Source organism: Chinchilla lanigera, unplaced genomic scaffold (genome assembly GCF_000276665.1).
Source record: "Chinchilla lanigera isolate Chin_1 unplaced genomic scaffold, ChiLan1.0 scaffold00102, whole genome shotgun sequence".
In the NCBI taxonomy this organism is placed as follows: domain Eukaryota; kingdom Metazoa; phylum Chordata; class Mammalia; order Rodentia; family Chinchillidae; genus Chinchilla; species Chinchilla lanigera.
The window spans coordinates 7,884,932-7,896,949 of record NW_004955503.1 but is presented as its reverse complement, the minus strand read 5'-3'; the positions used below and the strand labels follow the sequence as shown (position 1 = coordinate 7,896,949).

The 12,018-nt window shown below is 38.5% G+C and overlaps 1 pseudogene; it reads right to left on the bottom strand.

Moving 5' to 3' along the window:
• Window positions 1-5,787: 5,787 nt before the first annotated feature.
• LOC102005159 lies at window positions 5,788-7,668 on the bottom strand (annotated as a pseudogene).
• Window positions 7,669-12,018: the final 4,350 nt, after the last annotated feature.

Genomic DNA, 12,018 nt, shown 5'->3' with positions numbered 1-12,018 from the left:
GGGTTATATAGACTACATGACCAAAGTCCTCGGCATCGGGTCCTGAATTCTCCACATAGTGTTATGGACTCTTGGTTCTGACCTCAGAACTGTTATTTCCACCAGGTTTCTCAGTACAGTGACGTATAAGATTTTCTAAGGTAAATAATGCACCATATACCTTACAGTGTAGTTTTGAGTGGTAGTTGAGACAAGAAGATAGGATGAGAGATTTGAGGAAACAAGAAAGTCATTGAAGCAATCACCTGTCATGATACTGAGGCTGCCTAGCAGAAGGAAGGGGCTGATATGCTCTGATACTAGAGGGTTTGAAATAAGTGAGTTACATAATCTGGAGGTTAATGATCAGCGAAGCTATTGGTAACAAAATGAAGAACCAAATTCATATTGGCATTAGTTTCCCTACTGAGAGCTTCCCTCCTACGGGAACACCATTGCCCTTTCTAGGTTTAATCAGTGTGTCGGGGAAGGCAAGTGGGATCAAATATGATTGAGAAGTGGAGAAGAAGCAGAGGAATCCAGGAGTAGGATACATATCTACCACCTTCTTGAAAACTTAGGCAATTCTAGGTGCATGCTACTGAATGATGTGGCTGCTGCCTTACCTATCCTGTCAGATTTACCCTTTACATTGCTCTGATACAAGAGAATTCTCATCTCCATTTCCTAGATAAAGATACTGGAACACAAATTGGTGAGTTATCTTGTAGTTATCCACTAAGTGGATAAATTGGTGAGTTATCTTAGTTATCCACTAAGTGGATAAATAGAGATAAGCACCAATGTCCTTCTGATATCCAGTTCGATTTCTTTCAGGATACCACAGTGCTGCTCTTAGCCTGTAAATTGCAGTTATAACCGAGTGATACAAGTATATTGACTTACTATAACGGGTAATAGAAATGTTTTGTTCCGATAATCAAAATTCTGTTTGGTAATGAAAAAATAACTTGCAGATGCTCACTCAAGAACACCAAGTGTGAACTGCTGCTAACCTAAATCTTACCTGAGACGGTGGCTTGTATTTAGATGCCCCCCCAAAGCCTTATGCACTCATAGATGGGGCTTTTGGGAATGATTGGGTGATGGGTGTATGAAACTGGATCAGGAATACATGATACTTGATTAGTGCACTGATTAGTTTAACATAGCTCTGAGTGTGAATGGATTTACTGAAGATGGAAGATACATGCTGGGTGTCGGTAGAACCAACCAATAGTCTTGCAGCCTGGATGGAATAAAAAAGTAAAGCAAAAGGAAGGTTGCTGCTTCCTGCCTGCCATACCATGAACTGTTTCTCCTCTGTTGTGCTGCCCTGCCTTGGGACCAGCCCAGCATGGACTGAAACATCTAAAACCTGTGAACTAAAATAAACTTCTTTAATTTGTGGGTGTTGAATATTTGGCCCCAGTCATGAGAAAGTAACTTAGACACCTTATGAACAAATATGATGGGAGTTATCACTTAAACATATTTTCAAGACATACACACACACATACAGAGAGAGAGAGAGAGAGAGAGAGAGAGAGAGAGAGAGAGAGAGAGAGAGAGAGACTTCCCAATAGCAGTGTCAAGTGTAAGGGGAAAGGACTTATATGGGTGAAATGTTTGACAACCAAGTTGCTCTACCTGCCCCCAGAATGAAGTTCCTCACCTCTCATGCTTACTTTTCCAACTCTGTGACTGTACATCTGCAAGGGAGTTTTTCATAAAATGAACACTTTAGTGTGATGACAGGAGCTTTAGCTTCCGCAAGTGCGAAGCAGAGTCAGCCTGAACTTCGCATTCCTTCAATGCCTTTAATTGTTAGAAAGTTTGGAGAACTTTTCACACATTTGACTTCCATTCTTCATTGAATAATCTGTTTTACACATTGCCAATTCATTTTCTGTCATTTACTTTTCTTTTTCACCATTTTCCTGCCTGATTGAATTTTAACACAGTTTTCCATTGAGTTTGAGACAGAATAAGCAGTATACTCATTTTACAAATACTTTTCAGCTGGGCATTGGTCAAGATTAAGAGAAATAACAATGAAGAGAATAGACAAGAGTTCTTGCCACTCTGAAACTTACATTTTACTGGATAATAGTTATAAATATTGGGGGATTATACGTGGGAATTCACTGAGCCCACTAAATGACAGGCATTGTTCTAGATGTAGCAGATATTGTGGTAAATGAAAGGAATAAAAATCTCTGCCTCGACCTGGGTGTGGCAGCACACTCTTGTAATCCATTCAATCTAAGAGGCTGAGACAAAAAAAGACTGTGAGATCTAGGCCAATCTGGGCTACATAGCAAATTCCATGCCAGCCTAAAATATAGTGAGACTCTGTCTCAAAGAAAAAGAACAATTGTTGCCCTACTGGAGCAGCACTGGGAATTAATCTGGAAACTTTAATATGCTGAACTCAACTATTCTTTAGATTTAAATATTCAGTGATCAAAACCAATAAGTGATGTGTTTATTTTGGAAATTATATTTTATATCTGTTTATTTTGATATAATTACATATAGTATACAATTCAAAAATTTTCAATATCATCACCATCACTGTAGTTAATTTTAGAACACTTTTCTCACCATAAAGAGTCACCTTGCCCTTTCGTTATTATTCCCATCCTCCCTTCCAGAGTTAAGCAATCACTAATCTACTCTGGGCATATTTACTCTCAACATGTCGTACCAATAGAATGGAACACTAATATCGTCAAGTTTCACACATGTTGTGGCATTTATCAGTAATTTCTTATGACTGAATAATGATTTTTCTACTATGCAGATATATACTTCCTCTGTACTTATCCATGATAGACATGGGTTGTTTCTACCAGTTAGGTATCACAAGTAAGGCTGTCATAAATATTCACACACAAACTTTTGTGTGAACCTCTGTTTCCAACTCTCTAGGAGTACAGTTTCAAGACATGTGCTCATCTTTAAATGAAGCAGATATTACTGGTGCCAAATTATAAGCCTAGCACAGAAAGACAAACACTTCATGATCTCATTTGTGGAATCTACAAAACGACCTCATAGAAGTACAGAGTAGAACAGTAGTTACAAGAGGTTGAGGAGAGGTTATGGGAGAGGATGATGGGAGGAGAATGGTCAAAGAGTTCAAAATTAGAGTTAGACAGAATTAGTCCAGGAGTTCTATGGCACAGTGGGATGACTATAGCTGACAATGTAATATATACTTTCAAATAACTGGAAAAGTTCCCAAAAGAAATGATGAAATATTTGAGATAATGAAGACACTAAATGTTACAATTTGATCTCTACACAATGTATATATGTATCAAAACTTGACTCTGCTACATACATATATGCAGTTATTAATATGTATCAGTTAAAAAAATATTAAGTAATTCTCAAATGGGAAGAGGATCAAGAGGTGGAGAGGAGGAGAAGAACGTGTACCAACTCCACACAAGGAATGTAAATGTCACATACTGCAAACATGTGCTAACAAAAAATACATTTCATAAAGTAAAATAAAATTGAATAAAAAGCATTTGACCTTATGGAAGCTGCTTAAATTTTTATGTTTCTCCCTTTCCTTATCTCAGAGTTGGAGATGAGCCAGGCACAATAATATCACCTCCTCTTGTTCTTTCTTTAATGGAAAAAAAAGGTAAAACCAAATTTCATAACAAAATAATAAGAGAGTAACAATAGTCAATACATTGCATGTTTCTATCTTCAAAGAGGAGAAAAGGGGGAAAATGCAAGTCAGTTATGCTATGAGTGTCTCTTAGTTCACTGAAAAGGAAGATTTGTGCTAGTGTTGATTGGAACAATTTTATGCCCATATCTTGTATTCTGAGCAACTACTTTGAAGATAGTAACCTCCTCTTTTTCTTGACGTGAAAAAATAAATGTACTAGTACATATAATGCAGTGAGAACTGTTCCTGGATAAGAGTGGGAACTGCATAAGTTTATACTATCATTTCTATTGTAGAAAAATTAAAGCAAGAAAAAGGGGTAGGGAGTGCCAGCGGGGTGAAATTTGTAAGCAGTGTAGTTATTAAAGTTCTCAGTGATGGAGGTAACGCCTCATTAAAGATTTATTTCTTTAGAGAAGATTATTGCATGTTAGAGCAGATACAGCAGTGGGGAAATGACTCACCAAAAGTCCTATGATTAGTGATGGATCTGGTATCTGATGCCTAGGTATTTTGATTCAGCCATCTGTCCAGCAGACACACTTCTTCCTTAAATTTAATGGGAAATTGCTTTTCTAACTTTCAAATAAAAGGGGAAATTAGAAAGACAGAACAGCGCATAAAATACAAAGAAGGTTCTAAGGATAAATTCTGTTTCTCTGAGGTTTTTAGCATTCATTCTATTTATACAATGTTCATCTTCACATTATTTTCTAAATTTCTCCTTATCACTCTCCTAAACATCTTGATCTTCTAAACTTCATTCTAAAAATCTACCATTTCACACATCTTCCAAACAAAATCCTCAGCTCATGTACAGTATCAGCAGTGTCAAACCTTTTCTTTTTAATGTTGATCATAAAGTACTAAATGTACATTAATTGGTTTGAAAATGTTTACAGTGAATTATATTATAAATGTAAGTAGAAATATTAAGAAAATGTTTTTTAAAAAACCTGTCCAAAATCAGAAAAATAATTTTAAGACATGGGAATTATGAAAAAATTTCCAGCATATTTTCCAAGCAAAATTTAATATTCATGATACATAAACAAATATGCATACCTAAAATGTATTTATTTTTAAATGTATTTTAAATGTATAGTAAAGTAATTCAAACAATAATTCTGGATCACAATTAAACATATAGAAAATAAAACCTATAAAAAATAAGAAAGAATAAAAATTACAATATATACCCAAAAAAGGCACATTAAAGAATAAGATATATCGATATATATTATTCTGTAGTGATTAAAATTTTGAAGATGAAATACAGGTTTATATGAACTTACCTATTAATGCTATGCACTCAGAACTATATCTGGTCACTAGTTGATATTAATCTCCAATTTCTGATTTTCTCCAATTAAAAGTATTATTTTCCAAAATGAAACAATTATCTGTTAAAATTACTGTGCATTCAAGTGGTGAAAGAGTATGTAAAACAAAATCATGTTCAAATTTATTCAGCAATTTTTCTTCTTTTCCATAGTTTCACAAATGTAAATAATAGTAATGATAAATAATACTGTACTGTGAAAGCTGATGTATATTACAGACCTGGGGCCAGAGCAGAGAGGAGAAAAGATTGAGTTTACTGTAAAGTTCCATATAGTTTTCTGATCGTGTCTAAATGGATTTTCACACAGGATTTCTCATGTCATAGAGCATTTCCTGACTCTTACATCTGGCTAGAATCTCAGTATAGCTCCTCCTTCTCTTCCTCTGGCTAATGCCTTTTTATTTCCCAAGTCTATTTAAGCGTACTTCTTGTGGGAAGCACACTGTAAAAGCTAGCAGAATGTTAAGACCTTAGTACCTCTACCAACTTCACCATTTGCAAATATAATTTTTTTCTTGCTGCTGTCATCTATGCTCATCTCTCAGAAAGCAAGGAATCTATCTTATGTTTCAATACATATCAAACTGTAAAAAAAAAAAATAGCTGCCATAGACTAGAGATCTAAGAAAGAACAGTTTTGATAAATGATTCCCAGAATTGAGTGCATTCACCTTTAGTCCAATGAGATGATGTCAGGAATGCTACTTCCACTGGCGGTTATGACCTTGTATCACTCCTGCTGATGGATGAACTAACATGAGTACTGCTTTCATGGGGGTTGGTGGTGGTGACAGACGTACTGCCTGCTGTTAAGGGTGAAGTGAAACTATACAAAAACACAGAAGGACAATACTGAGGGGCTGGGAATTTAGCTCAGTGGCAAAGCGCCTGCCTGGCAAGCGCAAGGTCGTGAGTTCGGTTCCCGGTACCAGAGAAAAACCAAAAAAAAAAAAAAAAAAAAAAAAAAAAGAAGGACAATACTGAGGACCAACTTGAATAAGGGAAAGAAAATCCAAACCTAGCAAATCTGATGACATGTTTGATATTGGTGTGTGGTGGAATGGTATTGAGCAGTCTGTTAATAAAGGCAGAATAGTAGGAGCATCACCTGAAGTCACACTGGGCACCCTTACAGAAGACGACTGATTCAAGAGAACACCTTTGGTTGGACTGCTTTGTGTTTCTGACATAATGATGTATTTCCTTTGGGCAGGGTCTTCCTCTTTATCAGAAGAGCTTTCTATTGTTAGATGTATAACACACTTTCTTCTTGCTTGCCTAACTGGCTACAGTAACTGAAAAAAGCTTACTGAGGACACTGAAACTTTCTATTTTTGTACATGTTGGCTGGATGCCTTCATAGTTGCTTCAGTCTCATTGGACACCAAGAACCATCTTCTTGGAATTTGATCTCATCCACATCAGAACAATTATTGAGAATTTCCATTAAAAATCCATCTAATATTCGACTTTCATAGGCAGCTTTTTTGTCACACACAGGAGAAAACCCTGTGGGCTTTTCCTCATTCATTTGTAGATAAAGAGCAGCATCAAAACACTGCAGATGTGTACAAGTCACTGCTCAGCATGGGACTGTTTAGCCTCATTTTTCCTAAAGGGCACATCAAGGACATCAAAAGACTAATTGTAGCAATTTCACTATCAGGATCAGCAGTACGTTTTTCTTTAATTGGTGCTCTGGTATGATCAGGGTTTCTAATACCTTTCACTTGTAATCTCTGTAATAGCATGGCTGGTGTCAGCTGGCATACAAAATATAAGGACAGGAAATAATTCTTTCAAATTTTGGATGCCCAAACTATAGAAATCTGGTTTGGCACAGCTGAGGACAACCTAACTAAAGAAGTAGTATTCAAGAAGCACCCAAGGCGCTTCTGCTCAAACCTATCTTTAGGTGGTGGAGCATAGCCAGGCAAGGGAAACAGCTTCCCATTTACTTTTATACACAGACTATTGGGATAGCTACCTTCTTGAAGACAACTTGTCTCTCCCAGGCAAAGTCTCAGCTGAACTTGAACTGTATAATCTCTCCGATATCTGGCAAAAAGTCCTTTGATACACGTATCTCGCTAACTTGTTGAGGTGTCAAAGCAAGAATTTAAAAAAAAAAAACTTCTCTTGAAATCATTGAATACTGCTTTGAACTAAATGTGTGAGCTTGATGAAAACATCAAAGACATCATGAAAGGGCAGGATTTTTAACTTCACATAGTGATAGGAGGAATTGGAAGAGACCATTGCTGCATCTCATAAGTGGGTTTAATATTTTTGAAATAGCACAGAACAAGAGATGTGAGTGAGGTACTGAAGTGGAAGGCACCGAGTGGATACCAGCCACAGCCAAGTCAGGTTCTACAGGTGATGAGCTACCATCCACACTGAGAACTGATGATCCGATTGTAGATAAATCAGACAACCCTTTAAGAGGCAGTGGATATTGGCGTCTACATAGTTCTTCAATTTTAATCTGAACCACAAGGCTGCAGCTGCTCCTCAATAAATGCAGGGCCTTTATCAGGAGGTCATGCTTCTGTCCACTTTTATTCCATGCAGCAAAGCCTCGTAACATCTGTAGCTCAGAAACATGAAAATTAGAAACCATGTTCTTCAATTCTTCAAAATCTGCCATTTTACAGCCCCCATGGGCACTGTTGCCGCCACCATGACCGCCAGCGCTTCCAGCACCATCCTGCACTGGGAGTCACTGAAGATGCTGTGGCTGCCTCCCTTGATTTGTATTACTTTTAAAACAGAAACAAAGATATATATCATTTGTCTTTGACAGTGTACTACTAACAGAATGTTAGTAGCAAAACATGCTAAACACATTCGAGGAAGATAGTTCTTTCTTGTAACAAAATAATTATTTTCAATTTCAATCAAGTCGCAATTAGGGTTTGTATAGCAACATATTTGGTTAAAGGTAACGTAGCTTTTAGAGTGCAAAAATCGAGGTCAAAATTAACATACTTTCACATTTCTTCATGATTAATAAACAAAACCGTTGAATCTGACTAATATGGAATCTGGCTGATATGGTGAATACATGAAGACTCAGCTTAAACACCATCCCTTACATTCTCAAAACAAAGATGACTAGATAAAAGGCACTCTTTCAATGAGTACAAGACACTACTTTAAAGTGCACAAGGCCTGATAAGAATGGGAGGTAATACATATGCTAATTAGGTTGATTTAGGCAGCCCACAATGTACACATATTTCAAAACATAGTGTTCTAGCTGGGCATGAGGAGGCACACCTGTAATCCCAGCACTTGAATGCTGAGGCAGGAAGATCACCTCAAGTTTGAGGCCAGCCTGGGCTACATAGTGAGGTCAAGGCCAGCCTAAACTACAGAGGGAGACCCTGTTTCAAAAAACAAACAAACACAACAATGTTTTACAACATAAATATGTACAGTTTTGTTGATCCAAAATGCAGAGATGAATGTCCACAATACTAGGGAAATTGACTTTCTATCGTATAAAAAATAGTGCAGGGCTGGGGATATAGCTCAGTGGCACGAGTGCCTGCCTGGCAAGTGCAAGGTCCCGAGTTCAATTTCCAGTGCCAAAAAACAAAACAAAACAAAACAAAACAAAAAGACAACTGTCAAAAAAGTGTGATGTACTTTTTCCTTAACATACTGACCATTAAACAGAACATGAGAAGGAAAAAATGTGAAAACTCATTCACAGTAAGCTTTCCCCTGTAAAAATCTCAGGGGTGTGTGAGATAGCACATTTTAGGAGAATCAATAGATACATCTAACTTGCCCAAACCTTAAAGCTTTCAGTCTTAACTTTAAGGCTTTCGGTCTAGGATCAACCTATTGTCTCACTTCCTTATATAAAAACTGTCCCTGCATGAATTAAATCCCGTCCTTTGTGCTGGCCTCATCTGTAAAGAATAGCACCAAATTTTATGTTTAGCAGTTTAGTGCAGTGCAGTAAGGCAGACCTAGGTTTGATTCCCTTATTCCATTGCCTTCTGTCACAGCGGTACTCAAGTTTGCTCACCAGACACTCACATAAGCAAAAACGTGTAGGGCCTTTATCACCATAAGTAATCTGGTCGTCTTCATTGGCTTCTCCTGACTTTGCCTTGTCTAGCACTGTCTGGCTGTCCTGTTGAGTATACACACAATCTCTCGTGTTTGCCTTGCTCTCCACACAAACATCTTCTACATAAGTAGCTTGCCACTCACAGCAGGGTCATGGGGTTCTCCTGTTGAACAGAGTCCACCTAACAGATTAGCAACATCAGACATGCTTTGTCTATGATGCAACAAAAAATAAGGCAACCATGCAAATCACAAAATAACCAAACATCTCCTTCTGCCTTATATGGGAGACTGTTATTTCTTTACTAATCATAATATTAATTTTGCTCTATTTTTCTCTCTCCTGACAAGCAGCAATAGATACCCAGTTATACAATTACTCACACTTCATGACAACACCCAATCTTGATTAATACCCTATTTTCTTCAATTTTTTACAAAATCACCTAATACATGCTCAAATTCTACAAATTATTATGAACACTTTCCCACTGAGACAGTCCATGGATCTCCTTGGTGTGCATCATTCCTTTTGCAATGAGTAAAAGCCCAAATTTGTTGGCTACCGGTGTACTCTTGGTGCTCTTTTGGCTAGAGACAATAAAGGTCCTTAACTGGCTGGCCACCAGTTTAGAGTGACAATGCAGGGTTTCCTAAGTCAAGTCACTTCTTGCTTTCACAGTGCCTGTGCTCCATGATGACCAGTGATTTCCAAGGGACAGAGTCCATCATAGATGCCCGTACTAAAGTGTAGTAGATTGTAGTATGATATAGAGGATAGTGTAGAAGGGCTGATTAGAACCAGATGCAGAAAAGGGTAGCCACAATTATCAAGGTCCAAGCCACACAGCAACTCTGGTCAACCCCTTAGGCACTGATACAGTCCACTTAGGAACATGGTGGGAGGAGAGCTTAGACTGGAACTGCATTTAAGCCTAGCTCTAAGAATAGGTAATAGCTCCTGTATGTCTCATCCCTACATACCCATCATATGGAAAATTTTCAAGGTTGTGGATGCCTTCTTACAAAGGTTACAGGTGAGGGTCCATAATGCATCCCCTCTTCATGGTCCATCAGGAGCCTCTGTGGGGAAGGAATTTCAGAAGTGGCTAGAGGAACTCCAGGGGGGAAGGCCTTGATCACGTGTTTTTCCAACTTTTATCTCTAACAAATTTGTGTGCTTATTCATAATACTTTTGGCTCCTAGTTATCATCTCCACTCTTAACACTTTTTTTCAAAATTTGTTTCTGAATTGATACCCCTGTTGTCTTAATCTTGACCTTCAGTCCCATACTTAACTCATGTTTATTGTTGGAACTAAAGAGGCCCCTGATCCTTTTTCCTTGCTCATATGACTTAAGTGGCTTAATTTCCTTAATGACTGTGCAATGCCCCCTCCATATATTGCCCCTTGTAATCCCACCTACCTGCAACCTCTGAGCTAGAGAAGCTAGTCACTAGATGTGAGCTTTCCTTCCTTCAGTGGCCATATCCAAGGATATTAGCCTCAGACCTTGAGCAGGCAAGGTTTGACATGTTCCTCCACTCCCAAAAAATAACATAAAGGTGGACAGAAGTGGTATCTGGGTATTTATACCCAGTGGTATATTTACAAAGTGATAAATCTGGGTATTTATCACTTTAACTTGCATCAAAAAATGATAAAATGTTAACATAGCACATTTCTGGCCAGATGTCTCTTAGATCATGCAAGACTTTGATCTCACACAGACCTGCTGAAAGCTCCTCTCACAGCAAAAGGAAACAAACAAATAATCCTGCAACAAGACCCAGGTCTGGATTACCTCAGACCCTGGAGTATCAAGTTATCTATCTCAGAGCTCTGTGTACTTCCCTGGGAGGACTACACTCTTTACTCCAGCCAGGCTGGGCTCCCTGTCCCCTTTCTCCCTTTAGACCTGCCCATGGTACCAGACCCTGCTTCTTTTTGAGTGTGACTTCGTCCTCTTCTACGTTAATGTGGTTCTACAGAGGTAAACGTAAGTTCCACAAGGAATTGGACCTGGAACAATGCTTTACCATGACTTCGCCATCCTGTGCGCCACCAGAAGTGCAAAGAGGAACAGATACTAAGTGAACACATGTGTGATGGAGCAGGTAAGGACAGGAGAAAGAACTCATCTTGGTGTGGCTCAGGCACTATTACACAAGAAAAGCCCCTAATTCTCACTTTGGTGTCCCTACACCCTCATGTTTACTCATAATCACCTCTTCTTTTTTTTCTTTTTTTTTTCCAGTACAGGGAATCAAACTCACAACCTCATGCTTGCCAGGCAGGAGCTGTGCCGCTAAGCTAAATCCCCAGCCCTATAATCACCTCTTCCTGAACCTCCAAGAATGTTCCACATCCCCACATTCTGTGCACACCTGATATGAACACAGAGGGCCCTGACAGGGTACAAGAAAAGCACAATTATTACATGGAAAGGATGAGGATTTTCTCCACCTAAATCCATAATACTGTATAGTCCAGAGATGGCACTAAATTTCCTGTGTAATACAGATAACCAGTGTGGTTCCCTTCCTACAGCATTCCCAAATACTTACTCAAACACAGTGATGCTATTTGTCTCAGTTACTTTTCTCTCATTGCTGAGATAAAATACCCAATGCCCAAAATGAAGGAAGGAAAGGTTTATATAGCTCCCAGTTTGTGGAGGTTTCAGTCTGTAATCAGCTTGCTTCAAGGCAGGATGGCATGGAACAGGGCAACAGTCCAAGGTGGCAGAAGACAGCAAAAGCAGTAAGAGCACAAGGTGGGGAAGCAGTGACAAGTAACCTCTTTCCTTCCCTTATACTGTGTGCAAACTACCCGCCCCAGGGTGGGTGCAGCACTCACACCCATAATTCCAACATTGGACCATGAATCAATTATAAACTCTAGAAATCCTC